Genomic DNA, 17,898 nt, shown 5'->3' on the forward strand with positions numbered 1-17,898 from the left:
CGTAATTTCTGATATCTACTTAATTTCTTCTCATTTCTACCTTAAGTTTTCCAACTTCCCTGTTCGCCTGTTACCGTGCCTGTTACCAAACGCATTCACGGTGTGGATAGCTCGACAAAATGTGCCGTTGGGTGAAATTTAGAACGGATTTTCCAGGCAAGAGTCATCCCCGATTAGTTTATTACCGGATCAGCTCATTTCCTGTCGTACGGTATCTCGCGTCGTAGAGATTAATGAGCCATTATTTGCATAAGTTAGCCCAGCTATGCCTCATAGGTCGTTGCTTTGCTCCATAACTTGTCACATTTGACGAGCACATTTTTTAATTGGACGTTTTTAAGAGAGCTCTGTAATTTAGAACGATGTGAAGTAGCTTCTGGTGTTGTGGGCAACTGGAACTTTAGTTTGGTGTTCTGTTAGGTGCGTAGTGAAATCAGCGGTTGTAAATTACATTTCTATATTATTGGTATATTTTCAGCAATTCAATAGTTTTTTTGTTTTTTTTTGTGTCTTACCACTCTTCCTATGGCATCTCAACTTTTATTTAAATCTCCCAGTTGCTGTAGTTATCCCCCTTGTATGTCTACCTCTTATGTTATTTCTTTCTGTTTCTGACGCAGTTTTTGGGTAAGTTAAGTTCTCCCATCCTTGTTTCAATGAGATCTTAGACTTAATCTTTCAATATCTACCTGTGGGTTATTCCACCTCAAAGCCTTACTTCTTCGTTTAATGCTGCTACTTAAGGGTTAATGGCATTTATCAACTACCTGCGTACATGACAGTGGTACTAATATCACTGAAAGAAGTGTAAAATGAGATAGGAAGGAAGCAAAGAAATTAGGATTAGAAGGCCATGAAAGGAAAAAACTAAATTTATGGCTGTATCCAAAAGTGAAGTCATTGGGAGGAGGCCAGATATAGATTTGAAATAGTCAAGGAGTTTAGGTTGAACAGTTACTGCGAAAAATCACAGAACATTGGAAAATTATATTGTTATATTGTATTTTCTGAACAACATTTTGCACTATACCTTACTTTTAATATCTGCTAAAATCAAAAACAAATGGTATTGGTTTCCTAAATGTATGTGGAGTTTCCAACGAGTTTCCTAAAAGTATAACTTCATAATTCATTGCGATTGAAACTGAGCATAATATACCTAAATTAATGAATTTGTAATTACTTTAATCACTTTTTCACAGTGCTTCTGGTACTTAATATATTGTAACTTATATTAAATGTACAGGCACTTCTACCGCTGAAAGCATCGTAAGAAAATACAGAAAGATGCTTCCAAATAAATCTGTTACTAGTTCGAGCTTGTTTGGATGAAAATGGTGCAAGTTCACTGATCTTCCAGTTCTCTCGTGTACAATACCTTTCTGTATATTGTGATTATGTAGTTACAAGGAATACTACCTTAGGAGTAGAAGAGGAAGCCGATAGAAGGTTTAGATAATTTGATAAAGACTTGATATTAAAGTAAGATGAGGCACAGTAAGAAATGAAGACGATGCGAGATAGGAAGACAGTTATGAGAACCCTCGTAAATCCACGAACTTATTGAGAGGAACTTTATTGCATCATATAAACGTTGTCAGTGGCGTTATTAATTTCTTCTCTTTCCTCGGCAAATACGCTGCCGGTCTTCCCATTATGGCAAAATGCTCCTTCCGAATCATACCTCACTAGTGGGAAATGCAGTTGTCTGCGAGATTGGTTCATATTCAAGAAATCATGAAGTTCAGTAGCTAGGATATTTCTTTTTTGCTCGATATGAAGAAAGACGAAAAGTGCTTTTCTGGACATCCAGGCGTATTATATTTACGTGTATTTTGTACACCTCTGTTCAGAGAAACGGGCACACTCCTTTGAGTTAAATATCAGCTTCGGAGCCGATCGAGTGTGGCAGTACAGCCGAAGTAAAGGTTCGGGAGAACAGCACTCTGCAGTGTTGCTTACCTAAAAGTTTTTTACCGGATGCAGGAAATTTTCTGACTTCCCGAGTAAAAAGAAACTACGGTTACAGGCAAGCCTTGCATTTTAATTATTAATGCAATGCAGTGTCCAATTTTACATGAGAATGGCAGAAAAAAATTCAGGAAAATGTGTTCGAGATACTCAGTATCACATAACTAATAACAATAATAAAAAAAACCCTGTCTCAATCCCTGCGCTTGGGGAAAATCTCATATTCGTTTGAAAGCAGAGGGGAGTGGATGGTGGTTCCATTACCTCTTTCCTAGCTTAACGTAATAGCAACATCGTCCTTCACCAAGAGAACCCGGGTTCGAATACCCACCTGAGCGTGGGTGTTCTTTGCGAGTGTCCATTCATCAATTTTCCCATACCATCATTTAAGTTCTTCGTCGCGATTAACTAAAAGTGGAAGAAAAGTGACGCTAAAAAATATAAAGCAAATTGACGTTCAAGATTCGGACAGGAGAAATAAACAATCCAAGGCAATAAGATTATATATCACGGCCCGAGTGATGTGACTTCAGGATCACTTTCGTTACTTTTTCTTACGTATGCAAACTGCTTTTCTAGCTTGCAATTTGAGCACGAAAGTAGAATAATAAATCTCCCAAAATCAGTACAGGCTGGATGAATGTCTTCATATTTTCCTGAAAAATCACTCTTCTTCGTCAAATAGTTCGTTCAAGAATATAATTATGTATGTGCCTTTGACTTACAAGATTCGTCGCCAAATATCAGACTCTGCTATGTTGACAGAAGCTAGAGCACGAAGATCATTAGGGGTTAGAAACACTAACCTTTCACAAAAGCACATCTTCTATCGTCCTCATTAAAATACACACACAACATTACCTTATAGTCTGTGAGCAATGTGTGCACAGCATAGAGACACTATACCATGAAGCGTATTGCTTTCAAATTAATGTAATTAGAGAGAAGGGACATTGAAAGTTTGGAACCTGACAGGTAAATGTGCAAACTTGTGTTCATGTCCGTAAAGCGCCAGCTTCGTAAGCTGAAATCCTAGGTTGGATTCCCCGTGTGGTATTTTTTTTTTTCCTTTTTCTACCAAACGGGTGCCACGAAAAGTATTTCACCGAGTCACAGCTTTATACTTTGTTGTTGTTCGTGTGGCAAGGAGAAAATAATTATTGAAAGGACTATGCGTGTGACATAATTTTGAGTTTCCAACGTATTTTTATTTATTGTGTTGTTACTGAAACTCCGTGCATATAAGAACCACTTCTGATGTTTTCTTCTGGTAACAAATCCCACCGGAAGATCAAACGTTATTCCTCTGTGAAAAAAGAATCACAGAATTTATGTTCAAAACTTTGGGTTACATCGGTAAGTGAAAATTAATATTTTCCGTCATTCATTTGCCACTCCCCTCGTTTCATACTCCCTCCCCCCTCTCACACACGCACACAAACACTGACAGACTGGTTTCACCCTCGATTCTATATCAGTAATTCCTGAATGAGAGGAGGAATTTACTGTTAAAATTGTATAGTCAAGACATTCCTGTCTGCCTGATTGAAGGTGTTTTTATTAAAACAAATACAAATAATCTTCAACTACTATTATTGGGCGAAAATCATTGATGTTATGTTTAGAAAACAAACGTAAATTCATTTTATAGATAGTAAGAACTGAGGAAGGGAAGCTTTATTTATACGCATTGCTTTACATGCTGCAGAAACATTACCCAGATGTTTAGACATTTAAATTATTTTCAGTATATAAATAATTATTTGTCATATTTTTCATGATGCATTTTCTCATCCCTCTTACCTTTGGTAGCCGCTGCTTCATCCAATAAGAATGAATTTACAATTTTTCTAATCTCCATTTTTTAATTTCCAACCCATTTTTCCTTGCGTCCTTATATTTTATGTTTACATACAAGGGGAGGCACGCCACCCTAACTCCCCTTCCGGACAAACATGTGTATGCTGATCGTCTGTGTTTGTGATTGAATCATTCAACTTATCGCCATTCAACCTCATCTTCGCGATTAGCCAAAAGAAACAGAAAATCGAAGTAAAATAAACGAAAGTAAATCAGCCAACAAATTATCTAATTGAAACTTCCACTTCTCGCGCTGTGGCCACATCGCTAGACAAAGATAAGGAATCAAGTGTTTTCGTCGCATAGAGCGCATGCGTCGTGGAGCTGACACCTCTCGTTTTACTCTTTAAATTAGAAGTCTGAAACTTCGTGACCTGAGTTCGAACCCTAGTGAGACTTTTTTTTTTTTAAGATGAAAAGTTTCATGTGACAGGTTTCGAAATTAGGCTAAATTATTTCGGCTCAATTTTGCATTTACGAATATGACTAATGCATAACATAATTGCGAAAGCTGCCAATTTACAATTCAATAGCAAACATTGAGATGTAAAAGAGTAGTGTCAAAGAGAAAGCTATATTTTTCGTTTTTAGTAGAAAATACACAAAAAGGAACAAAAGTATGATTTTATTTTTTTAAAAAAATATTTAATTTTCAGTGACATGCTTCTGGCTTTTTTTTTTTTCCTGCCTGCATAATGTCTCGCAAATCTGTCGACATGTCACACTTCACTGTTGGAGAGTTTAAGGCACTTGATGTTACAAATTAGAACCTTCAATACAGATCTAGGCTGATATTTTTTGTAGTTGTTCCATCATGAGATTGACTTTTGATTTAAGCCCACTCATGCAAAGACAGTCTAATCGGGGCTAGGCCTACAGGTTGAGGTGAATCCGAAACGCTGCATACCTTCACCGGGTATCGAAACCCGGACCAACCGATTGCAAGGTGACGAATTTACCACTATGCCTAGGGGAGGCGTTTGCTTCTATAATGTTTGTAGGCACGATTAAGCTAGAGAAGTATAAAATTGATTCTCTAAATAAATTCATGAAACATAAGAAAAATAGTTCAATAATGAAAAAGTGAAATAGCCATGTTGCTGCATAGAAAGGAGGCAAGAAGGTATGCAAATTTATATCATGATTTTAATGGTCTGAATTAAATTCTCATCAAATATGGCAAACTTGATGAGTTCAGATAGGCGCCAAAATCAAAATTGCAGTCGTATTTTGAAATTAGCGACAGCTAAATTGCGACTGCATCATGAAGAAAAATATTATTTAAGAGTTTCCATCATTGCGTAAAAATTTTAGTTTCCTGATTGGGTAGTCCCAAGTCTCTTTCCCTTATACTATTTAAAATGGAGTTAAGAAATAAAGTTTATCCAATATTCTAATCTCTGTGTCAGACAACAGCACACACCACCGTTTTTTTAAAAGTATACACATTTGAGATGAGATCCAACTTTGTAGCAATAAATGCATAATTTTCAACACGGATAGGTTGGTGTAATTCCCTCAATAGAGGTGAAACCTCCAATTACAGTCTTGTGCATGCGTGCGAAATTTTCTATTGTGAGTATTTAGCTACTATATATGTGGTAAATTCTACTACATCTCATGAATAAAACTTACTTTCTTGTCTCATAATACTAAAAGTAGTAAACAAAATCTCATCACAGAATACAAACCAAGTAACACTGTAAAACTCACAATTCTATCATTTTTCAAATTTAATTATCGAGTTCTCAAACAAGAAGACATTTTAACCTGTTATTCAAGCAAACGCAAAATGACTATCATTTCGATCGATATAGAATTAATTTCGAATATTTATACTAATAACACCTTCAACCAGACATACAAAAATGTCTTAATTTTACAATATTTACCAATATATTTCTTCTTACATCCAGAAATTACTGATATAAAATCGAGCGTGAAACCAGTCTGTCAGTGTTTGTGTGTGGGGAGGGGGGCGGGTGAAACGAGGAAAGTGGCAAAACAATGACGAAAAACATTAATATTCACTTATCGATGTAACCCAAAGTTTCGAACTTAAATTCTGTGATTTTTCTTTCACAGAAGAATAACGTTTGATCTTCTGTTGACGAAACAACGCAATAAAGAAAAATACGTTCCAAACTCAAAATTATGCCACACGCATAGTCCTTTCAATAATTATTTTCTCCTTGCCACACGAACAAGAGCACAGTATAAAGCTGCGACTCGGTGAAATACTTTTCGTGGCACCCGTTTGGCAGAAAAAGGAAAAAAAAAAAACGCTTTGACCACACGGGAAATCGAACCTAGGATTTCAGCTTACGAAGCTGGAGTTTTAACTGACATGGACACAAGCCGCGGTGTGAAAAAGCTTGCTATTAGGGAGATTTTTCCTGAAGTTTGCACTTTTTATCTGTCCGGTTCCAAACTTTCAATGTCCCTTCTCTCTAATTACATTAATTTGAAAGCAATACGCTTCATGGTATAGTGTCTCTATGCTGTGCACACAATGCTCACAGACTATAAGTTAATGTGTGTGTATTTTAATGAGGACGATCGAAGATGTGCTTTTGTGAAAGGTTAGTGTTTCCAACCCCTAATAATCTTCGTGCTCTAGCTTCTGTCAATATAGCAGATTCTGATATGTGGCGACGAATCTTATAAGTCAATGGTATGAAGACATTCTTTCGGCCTGTAGTGATTTTGGGAGCTTTATTACCCTACTTTCGTGTTCAAATGACAAGCTAGAAAAGCAGTTTGCATACGTAAGAGAAAGTAACGAAAGTGATCCTGAAGTCACATCATTCGGGCTGTGATTGATATTCTTATTACCTTGGATTGTTTATTTTCTCCCGTCCGCATCTTGTCGGAATTCGAACCCGGGTCCTCTTGGTGAACCTCGAAGTTGCTCTTACGTTAAGCTAGGGGAAAAGGTAATGGAACCACCACTGCTTTCAAATGAATATGAGCTTTTCCCAAGCGCAGGGATTGAGCCAGTTTTCATTTCTGATTAGTTATCGGATACTGAGTATCTCGAACATATTTTCCCGAATTTATTCGCGCCATTCTCTTGTAAAATTGGACACTGCATTGCATTAATAATTCAAATGCAAGGCTTTCCTGTAACCGTCGTTTCTTTTCACTCGGCAAGTCAGAAAATTCCCTGCATCCGGTGAAAAACTTTTATGGTAAGCAACGCTGCAGAGTGCTGTTTTCCCGAACCTTTACATCGGCTGTACTGCTACAGTCGATGGGCTCCGAAGCTGATCTTTAACTCAAACGGGTGTGCCAGTTTCTCTGAACAGAACTGTACAGTCATCTGCTCCAATTAGTTGTTTTTGGATGCGTCATGCATTTATCACAGTTCTGACAACTGCAGGGGTAGAATATTTTTCTATTTTAATATTTTCGCCATGGCACCTGAAAATTTTCACCTGGTGCCTAAATTTTTAAATTCAGCTCCATTTTTTTAAATGTTTCCAGTTCGGTTACAGAAATTTCCATTACAGTATGTGGTTTTCCATGTTTTTGTGTTTTTTGTATCACTTGTCATTAAATCAGAATAATAAACAAACAATTATAAATTTTTGCACTGTTGCTAGCTGAATTTTAAAATCTGCAGCGGTATTGTAGAGTGGGCCATATACAGAATGTATTGCATAGTTATTCATGCTGTTACCAGTTGAGTCCATTAGGAAGGCCACTCCGGAGCAAGAATTAATTTTATTCCAATCTTGTATTAATTAATAAAATAAACGTTTTAGGATCATATTTCATAGCTTATCTTAATTGGATTCGTGGCTTTCTTAGCCCGTATATTTGAAAAAAAAATGACGGCTTCTGAGAAAAAGGGGTTGGCGTCTAAATTAGTTTTAGTATTGTCTTCCCTTGAACCCCTGTAGAATACTTACACCTCATATGAGTTCTCCAATTAAAAATGTCACTGGTGGCAAATACTGACAGATTTTTCCGTAGTGACTCTAGGCGAATGTTGAGATGACACATTCATTGAAGACCACGAGTTCCATAATTTTCTTCGTCTTCACCTTCTCGCGGTTGACCTAAAGGTATAAATACGTGACGTTAATTACATCAACCAATCTAATACACAAGTGGGGCTGTTCTCTAATTAACATAATCCAGGGATTCCGTGGAGGGAGGGACGGTCGATAGTAATCGTTATGCAAGTGTCAGAAATGTATGCTCCTTTTAAATAATTTTAGTACTTAATTTCATACAAGTTACTTATAGTTCAGTTTATTATTTTATTTTATTGCTAATTTACCAATTGAGAATTACCCCTACATTGTGGTCATTATTTTATGTACGACCCTTTTTACTGAGATTCTTCTCTTATTATTTATTAAAGTATTTTCCAAGTATTTTTGTTAATATACTTTTTTAATTTCCCTTTTTGTTTTAGTTTGTATGATTATTAAATTAGTTTTGAATCATTTTTTTTATATTTTTCGTTTTTCCCTCCTTACAGAATTTTCCAGTTGCTTCCGTATGACACCTGAATAAAATGGTAAGATCGCTTAATTTTTTTGGTGGACGAATGTTTTTTCTCTCTCTCTCTCTCTCTCTCTTTCTTACATCCTGCATGGACTGTCTGTACAACACTGAATGTTTATTAATTTTTACCGTTTAATAACTATGAAGTTGTGCGTGTAAGTTAACAAAATATGTGTATTAATTAATTACACGTCTCGGTACCTCACCCGATGCTACATCAAGTCTTATACACGTGAAGTTTGTCCAATTGACTAATCAATTCTTTATGTATACTTTTTTTTTGTGCTAGTCCCCAGTATTTCTTACTTACGGTTTAGGAATTCCTGGAAGTGTACGATGTGAGACGAATGGGTCTGTCTGTATGTATTTTTAGTGCGGTTGCAAAAGGAGATCCACAAACATTTTGGGATCCAGTTCCCTATTACTAAACACACATTTACATTTCCAAGGCTGGAAAGTTGATCGGGGCTATAATCCTCCCCCTTTTTGGCCCAGCTAAACTAAAAAGAAATCATTCAGGAGAAGACAATAAAAAGTAGCACTGTGTACTAAAAAAAACACTATTAAGTCTTGGCAGACCAAGGCAGAATTTATTGTAAAAAATACACTATAAACGTGACGTTGCAACCTTATAGCAAGATCTTTCTCAGTCTAAACCAATGTGAACCAGATTTTTCATTTTAATTTGGTTCAAATTTGGTCACGTTTATATAGTGTGTTATGTTACAATAAATTCTGCCTTGGTGAGCAGTTCGAGTGTTTTATTAAGAAAAGAAGACGTAGGCCCCTTTCATTGCGATCAGTTCACTCCTGTAAGGGCACGCTATTATCACTAAACTACCTCTAAATGTATTTTAATAAAACGGACTAACTTATGTATAAGTGCATGCTTGGTTTTTTTCTGAATGTATTTTCTCCAGAAATCGAGCGTCGGATATCGCCGAGTGTACAGTAACGAGTATTATAAATTTAATGATAAAATGTGTCTAGATATTTGCAATAGCTTCGTGGCTAGGTAAGGCCATCATTCTAATATAAATAAATTTGATTGGGTTCTACAACAGGACTGGAACCTTTTTTCTTGCGTAATTTAAATTCGGTCCAAGTTGCGTTGTTTCATTGAAAAAAAGTTTCCTAGACAGTATTTAAATTGATCCGGAAAAAATTGTTCCTGGACCGCATTTAAATTGATCCGATAGAAAATTCCTGGACTGTATTTAAATTCATATGGAAAAAATGTTCCTGGACCGTATTTAAATTTATCCGGAAAAAAGGTTCCTGGACCGAATTGAAGTACTTTACAGATAAAAAGGTTCTTTACGGTCAAGAACCCATTTGCGCTTGATGATTTTCTCTCCTGGACCGGAATTGAATTTCTTTAAAATTCCTGGACCTTTAACAACCTGATTGAAACACTATGGTGTATATATAGGGACAAGCCAATATGGAGCAATTTGCAGCAGTAGCAGTTGCACATTCTGGGCGTGTGCCCTGACAAGGAAGACATTCTGTCAAATCTTAAATCGAAAATTTTAATTACAGAAGAAATTTCCGAAGGTTCAACCTAGCGTGTTTACAAAAGAGAATGGGAGCCTTTCATGTATGTTGACCGTTCCACGTATGTATTTGACTTTGAAAGTAGGCTTTGCCCGCTCCCGCCCTCTTGTGGCTGATTCATGTATGAGTTGCGTTAATAATTACAACTTTAGGGCCGCGTCAATAATTCCTTTTGTGCGCCATGCTGGTAGGGGGAGATCCGACAAGCTTGATTGAGAGAGAAAGAAATAGGAACTCTGGCCTGGAGGATTGTTGGTACTGGTCGGGGTTGTAACTTCGTGCTCTTGTTTAGTTCGTGACAGAGACATCGCAGGACACTAATGTACTGTATTCTTGTCCTCCTTGTAGAGGATAAGGTGGAGGTTCCACCAGAGTACACAAACAGCACCAAGTCTTGTTCGGAATGTAACTTGTAAATTTGCTATTAGGAACGTGTTGGTCAAATGGAGATATCCAGAACTACGTTTTAGGTATCGAAGAAAACCCGCACAAATATTGAATGTTGGTAAGTTTAGGACAATTTTCTTTACATAGTATTATTTAGTACAGCTAAAAAACATAATATGCTAAACCCCATCTGGTAAACTGCAATTTCTGTAACGTTCCCGAGAAGATGGTGGTCATAATTTCCTATTATATATTTTCATATATACAGTGCGTTCGTTTTGGCTCTGGGCCGAGATAGCGCGTGAGCAACTTTGAACAACTCTTATAACACAGGTTAGTACTCGTTATGCAATATAAATATCATTGTCTACATGCTAAAGATATGTGCGCAAATAAGCGAGACGTTACTGGACGAAAATGCCGGCATCTGCGCCATGTCACGCGCTATTTCAGCCCAGAACCAAAACGAACGCACTGTATTAATCGATTTACTACAAGAAACCCGTCGATTGACAACGTGTTACCATGGCAGTAGGTAGCAAGTTACTAGTTAGTTCTTAAAAGTTGCAAGTTCTGCAAGTGAAAACATGGTATGCTACGGTAAGTTCGTAACTTTTACTTCTAGGCGTTTGCACTTCCAAACCTGAATTCATGCTTCACGTGTACATTGTAGGTGATTTTGAGAGTTTATAAGTTCAAAATACAAGAAAATAAATTACATATGGCTAATTAAAACTCAATTTTGTTCGTAAATGTGTAGCAAAACTACCTTTGTTACTAAAATGGATTTGCAGAACATCTGTCCGTCTTGGATATCTTTGTATCTATTGACTTCGTAACAATAGAGATGGGGAAACATTGCATTAGATGAACCTACAGGAAAAGCGTAGCTACAGATTTCCATTTGAAAATGTTTATTACTTGTGTCTCTTTTTTTTTATGTTATGTTATGTTCTTAATCATCGAGGTAATAATAACTAATAACAGTCTGGATGAGCCCTCAACTGAAATTCATGGACGAATCGTGAGGTTGATAATCTTATTTCAACGTTAAAAATATGTGGTAAGAGAGTATTACATCTACTGAAATATTCGCTATATGTCAGTGTGGGATTTGAGAGAAATAATTATGCTGCAAATAAGTTCGAGTGTATTTATGCATTTTGGTTACAGTTGTGATTTTCAATTCCTTTGTAGTTCTTATGTACTCAAATGTGGATAACTGCCATAATTAACTTAAACGAAAGAATTTGAAACTCAAATGCTATTAAGGTGTTCAGAACTAGGTAAATTTCACGCTCCTGTGCCCTTGGCCCCCATCTTTTAATTCTGAGTTAAATACAGTGCATGATGACAATGCCCTCTAATGTGTGTGTGTAGAAGCATGAGAATTCTTGAGGAGGAAGTTAAGTTCGAGTTGTGAAAGACAGGTTCTTTCTGAAGACCGACAAGAACTATGACTCGCAAACTCTTACATGAGAGTACTACACACAAATAGCGCGTTCAGAATTATTCACAAACGTCACTCAACATTCAGACGGGTATTTTCTGTTGAAGTCAGAGTATTGCCTCAGATACAGATAAGGTTCGTCGCTAAGATAAACGAGCGAGAAAAAATGTTGAGTTGTCTTTCGGGCATCAAAAGCCTAGTTAGAAACAGTCAGGGTCCTCTTCACATCATCCCATCCATTGCTTTCAGGGTCCACTTCACGTCACCCATTGCTTTAAAGAGTGTCGGTGAGCAAATAATATTTTGAGAGTAGTATTTTGTTTTATTATTTGTGAGTAGCAGTAGGTAACTATGGGACACAATAACAAGCATGGAGGAGAGAGTATGGATTAGCAATTGCACATTATTCAAACTTGAACATTAGATTGCTCTCATTTACGGATCAGAAATATTTGCATTGACAAAAGTTAGTTAATTTCCAAAGTGTCTTTTTCCGAAATAATTTCAAAATTCTCTGGCAGATTTCGGTCAAATACAATATGAAACCAATCTTGTAATTAAATTTGTAACTCGCAAATCTCAAAATTTGCTCTAATTGTCGTAGCAACAATTTGGAAAATTTCAGCGCAAATAACGCTCCAAACAATCGATGAGTTTCATCCGGATAAGGTACGTGTATGAGGGCTCACCATTCAAAATGTGAGCTAGTAGAGAAGACTGTCGGTGGAGAATAATATGTTGAGTTGAGTTGGTGTTCTAAGTCCACTTTATGCACAGAAAGACTAACCGGAACTGGACCTACAGTTTAAAGTATGCCTCCACCGGGTATCGAACCCGGGACCCCTTGATTATAAGGCGACCTTGCTGCCGCTACGCCATCGGGGAGGTCCGATATAATATGCAATTAAGGGATATCATTGACGGTTGCGTCGAGTACGATATTTGAGGAGAATGCCAGGAAATATAAGATGAAATTCATGCAAGTGAACATAATTAGTTTGAAATAGATGAACGGTGTTGATGAGGATTTCAAAGTGGATCATTATACATTGGACGAGGAGGACTGGAAAGTGAAGAACCGGAATCGTATTGTTAAGGGGAAAGAGGGCTAAGAATCAAGAACGGTGTCATACTGAAGGAGGGGGCTGGATTGGTGGGTTCTATTTGGTAGAACTCGTACGGATTCGCCAACTCGTTAGAGCAATAGTGAATTGGTGCAAACATGTTATTTCAACCGTACCGTATTAATTACTTAGAATTTAATGCTAACATAAAGGGGATAGTAAAGTTCAGATTGATCTTACTCAAGGTAGGACAGGTGGTCAACAAATCCCAGAATCGCAATGAGAGAATTATTTAATTTATAATGTATTACGCTTTTTGTAATTGACATGGTTGAAAATGTTTTTGTGGATTAGCTATTCTTGTCGCCTTAATGTTATCTCAATTCCATGACAAATGAAACCAAAATGTCTAATTTAGCAGATGTATTTACATCAGTCATGGTGTACATAAAACTGACTTAATGACATATATAATATTTATATGACGCTGCCTGATGTGATGTCAGCAAAGAGTTACGTCCGTAACATTTTTATTATACTTAGTAGGAAATAAGAGCAACTGATAATTTTTGCTGTCCAGTTTTTGAAAGTTTGATCTTTTATTTTTGTTTGCATATCAGAAGTTTTCTTGCTATCTGTCCATCGCGCAGAAGTATGATAGTAAGTGAAGGCATGTTTTCTGATATCTTCTGACTAGGAAGTGCCCGTGTGATTGTCGCTGATATCAGAATAAGACGAATTTCGTTTTGTTGTAGAAGACAAGGGGCTTAAAACAAACATTGGCAAAGGAACATTCATTCTTAGACCAGGTCTCGAATCTGGAAACTTGGGTAGCGTGATCGCTAGTCAACCGCTTAACACGCTCTTCCCCGAAGAGAGTTTTCGGAAGCCTCCGAAAAGTGATCTTATGTCGAAATCGCAACAATTTTGAAAAGACAGCCTATAATTTGAATCAATAATGGAAACATTATGTGGACAAAGCACGTACAAAGAAAGAAATTCGTCAATAGTTCGTGAAAAGGAAGTGAGAGAGTAGGAAAAGAGTTACGCGGTGAAAGTTTGCTTGGAAAAGACAAGAAAAGATTATGACACTTTGTTTTGGTTATATAACGTTATTGGTGATTTTTTGTTAACTCTGATTGTAAGAGTGAAAGGACAGTGAAGAGTAATGCGTAAAGGGGTTTAGTATGCCGATAAGTAAAATAACAAAAAAAAAACTTTTACACTGCCTTTATCTTACATTGTTTTCCCCTACTCTTTCATTGGCTAATTTTTGCAAAGAATCATCTCTCTATTTGTTTTGTACTTGTATCTTTGTTGGCAAAATCACTATAAAAATTTGAACATTTCTCTCTCTCTCTCTCTCTCTAATTTTAAGATCACCGTTAATAATATTTTCTCCTAAAATTACTTCAAATGAATTTTTAATTATCCCATAATTATGGGATGGATACTCGACCCGTACAAGAGACGTGGGCAACTCGCCGTAATTGTGGAGGAGCGCTCTTGTATGCACTGGCCTGTAGAGTGAGTAGCGACACTGCAGTATTGTAAGAGGAGCGGGAAGGAGGGAACGAGCTAGGCAGGAGGCTTCGCCGGTCGCATTCTTGCAATGGGAAAACCCCTCGCAATATGATTATTAGCAGTGCAGTGTGGCATTCTAATCAATATATAGCGGTGGTTCCGTCACAGTATTTCTTACCTCTCAACGCAAGCAGCTCCCCCACTCTTGCAAGTCGCACTGCACGAAGCGCTCGCTAGCCTCCATAAGCTCAAGCCTGCCGTACCATATACTCTTACATACAGAATGAAGACTTACATTGAAAATTGAAAATGAAAATTCATGGCGTTCCTCGTCCCCCCTCTCTCTCGCCGAGAAGTCATCTTTACTCGGCTTCAAATTCGACACAGCCGTCTCACACGTAGTTATTTGCTGCAAGGACTCTAGCCTCTGCTGTGCCGTGTTGGTAATGTCGTTTTAAATGTTCGGCACATTCTAGAATATGCTGATTTTAATTTCCCCAGACAAAGTCTCAACCTTCCCAATGATTTGTCATCCATGTTGGGATAATGATGACAGTGTTTTTGCAAATATTTTTTAGCTTCTTGAGAAAAGCGGGCCTTTTACACTTCAGGACCCTTACATTTTTTTAACGTGTTGTGTGTGAAGGTCATTTTACAGCCTTGCACATTTAACCTTTCTCAAGGGTCTTTTTACACCCTTTTTTAAATTTTAAGATAAGTGTTTTAGATCAGGGGATTTGGTGCCAACGCACCCAAAAAAGTTAACTCAATCAATGCGGTGTCGCCAGTCGCAACCAGTTATAAAAAATTCAAGTGGACAGCTTTATCATAAATATTGATGTGAATATTGGCGTCCCATGGTTTTGTTTTATTAACGAACTAAGTCGTGGTTGCGATACCTTCGGATCAGTCGGTATTGCATGTGTGCATAAGGCGCATAAATGGGAAAGAATTGCCTCGCTTTGAGCCACACGTTCCCTATCACCCGTGAATGCGTGTAATCCGAAGCAAGCATGTACGTAACATGATGGTGTATCTTTTCTTGACAGTAAAACACAACGTCATCCACGTTATGTAATATACCTACGGTGCTATCGTTTGGCCTTCAGAAGCTCGGAAAGCGGAATTCTAAATCTGACAATTTCACAACACCTATTGTTCCTGTAATATTTCCATATTCATTGTCTCTGTTCGTTTTTTTCTCCCTAATCTTTGACCGCCAAATTTGTTTTTCCAGTATTGTTCCCATTTTAGTCTCACATTGCACAGTGGTTCGGATCCCACTTTAAACTGTAGATCCAGTCCTCATTAGCCTATCTATGCAAAACGTGGACTAAAAACAACAATAATCCATTCTTCGTTGATACCTTTCCTGGAAATTTGATTTAATTTATTTTACTTCGCTTTTCTGCTACTTTTGTCTAATCGCGACTATGAGAATGAGTGATGATATGATAAAATTTATGAAGGAACACCCACAAAGATCAACCCATGCCCAGGCCGGGATTCGAACCCAAGACCCTTGGCGTCGTAGCGCGCTGCGATAACCACTCTGCCATGGAGGTCGGCTCATGGTAATTTTGTTTGTGTATGTGGACAAGCATTAACAAGGAGAAATAGCAGTCATAAATACAATCTCAAAACATTATGAAGAATGCAATTGCCTTCCAGAAAACTATTTAAAATGCTCAAAACGACCTAAAAATTGCCCAAAAAGTGACCTCTTCTCAAATATGACGAGATATTTTCAAAGAGCCCAAACAAATTGACTTTATTTAATGAAACTCTTTTTTCTACTGCAACATCATCAAATAAATGCCTTGCCCAACTAATAAAAAGTGATTTCAAGTTTGTCTGCTTTTGAATTTTTCTGTTGATTCATATCTACTTACTAGCATCCGTCATATTGCGGAGAATATTACGCATTTGTACTAACGCGCACTAGTTCCACTTTTGTAATTGCACTATAAACCAAATCCTCCGAAAAGCCGACATCTTTATAGAATTACGGCCAGCGTCATCGCATATAAAGTACAGAGAGATTAAGCGTCTCATCCAGCAGGCAACGATCTTATCAGCATAAACCGCAATGAGAAGGCGGTGTCATTCCGCAAAGAAGTTTGCGATTAATTTACTTAGCGTGAGCCAAGGGCTAGACGTAATCTCCCGCTGCTCAGGTTGTTTCCGCCGTAAAGAATAGGCCGACAGGAAATTAGACGATAGCTCCTAAACAAGAAGCCTCGGTAGAGGAAGGGATGGAAGCTTATAAAACAACCAGAAAGGCGACGTGAAGGTTTCAAGCTGGTCATCACGCCTTGGTGCAATTTCGTTTTATTTCGTGGCAATCAAGAGATTCCATTAGCATTGTTCATAACCCCGCGGCGTTATAAAATCGAGAACGATCCCCCCACACTACTTCCTGTTCGTTGAGGTTTTGAAACTGCGTCTCTGCGGATTAGTTCATTAAAATTGAATTTTATCTAATACGATTTCGATTACCTGAATTGGAAGTAGCATTAATTTAATGTTCAGATGTCAGTGTCACACACGCACGTCAACATTCGTAGTATTTTAATTATGTATTTTTGATGATTCTTTTGGATTAACACATTAATCAATAAAAACAATTGATGTGTCAGCGCAGTCTGATGTCCAACCAGTCTCATTAAGAGGGGAGGGGATATCTCTACAAAATGACAGTCCTCTGTTTTGTTGATATTTTCTGGCGTAATTACTTTTGTAATGTTTGGAAGCTTTATATATGTATATGTATGTATGACTTTTTAATTATTGCTAAAGCGTTAACGCGCTTCCAATCCCCATATAAAGCCCCTTGATATAAAAGTGTAATTCTCACTTCTCTGGTGCTGCAAAAGCAAGAGGTTCTGGGTTGTCGAGGCCCAGGGCTACCTTCAGATAATTCTCTGTGGGTTTGTATGTTATTCCTTAGTTGTTGTTATGTATGTTGTTATCGACTTCAATCCTCCGGTGAGCATCTCTGTTGTTGTGAGCTGTTTGTGTATTCCGTTGTTTAAAGTTGAATTTCCTCATTTCCATGTAATAGATACAAGTAGGCTAAATCCTGACATACCCATACATAATTTTAATTTAAATCAATCAACACCGCACGAGCACAGTGTACAAGCTGAAGATTTCAACATAACATGGCTAGCCATCGTATATCGTATAATGACCAAAAAGGCAAGCGCATGTACAGTAAACCTGTTAATACTTTAAGCTTCTATTTTTTATTTACTTTGCTTTATTTTTATCTGCAAATTGAATTATAAGTATATGTTAAGTGCACTGAAAATGTAATTCCAACATGGCGGTCGCGCAGGAACTCTTTCCTTAGATTATTTGTTTTTTATTGGGTTTAAAGTTTTAATGGATTTATATACTCCCTCTGTCCCATAATTATAGTCCGGTATGCCAAAATGGTAGTACAGAAATGACAGACGAAGAGGCAGATGGAAAGCACAATTTATACTAATCCTTGAGTAGTAAAGTTGTATGACTCATTCCCTTGTTTCATGTTCTTCTTCTGTATACACCAATGTCATAGTT

At 37.3% G+C, this 17,898-nt stretch overlaps 1 protein-coding gene across 3 annotated transcripts in view; it reads left to right on the forward strand.

Moving 5' to 3' along the window:
• The window catches only part of LOC145994913 (phosphatidylcholine:ceramide cholinephosphotransferase 2-like), a 228,726-nt gene that overhangs the window by 63,116 nt on the left and 147,712 nt on the right, over positions 1-17,898 (forward strand). For 2 of the 3 annotated variants that reach the window (XM_083131392.1, XM_083131393.1), the window contains exon 3: positions 8,324-8,362. The exons of the other annotated variant lie outside the window; for it this stretch is intronic. The gene's annotated coding sequence lies outside the window, so the exon portion shown is untranslated. The remainder of the gene's footprint in view (positions 1-8,323; positions 8,363-17,898) is intronic. 3 annotated transcript variants of the gene reach the window in all.

The sequence above is a fragment of the Lepisma saccharinum genome, chromosome 11 (assembly GCF_977018435.1).
Source record: "Lepisma saccharinum chromosome 11, izLepSacc3.1, whole genome shotgun sequence".
In the NCBI taxonomy this organism is placed as follows: Eukaryota; Metazoa; Arthropoda; class Insecta; order Zygentoma; family Lepismatidae; genus Lepisma; species Lepisma saccharinum.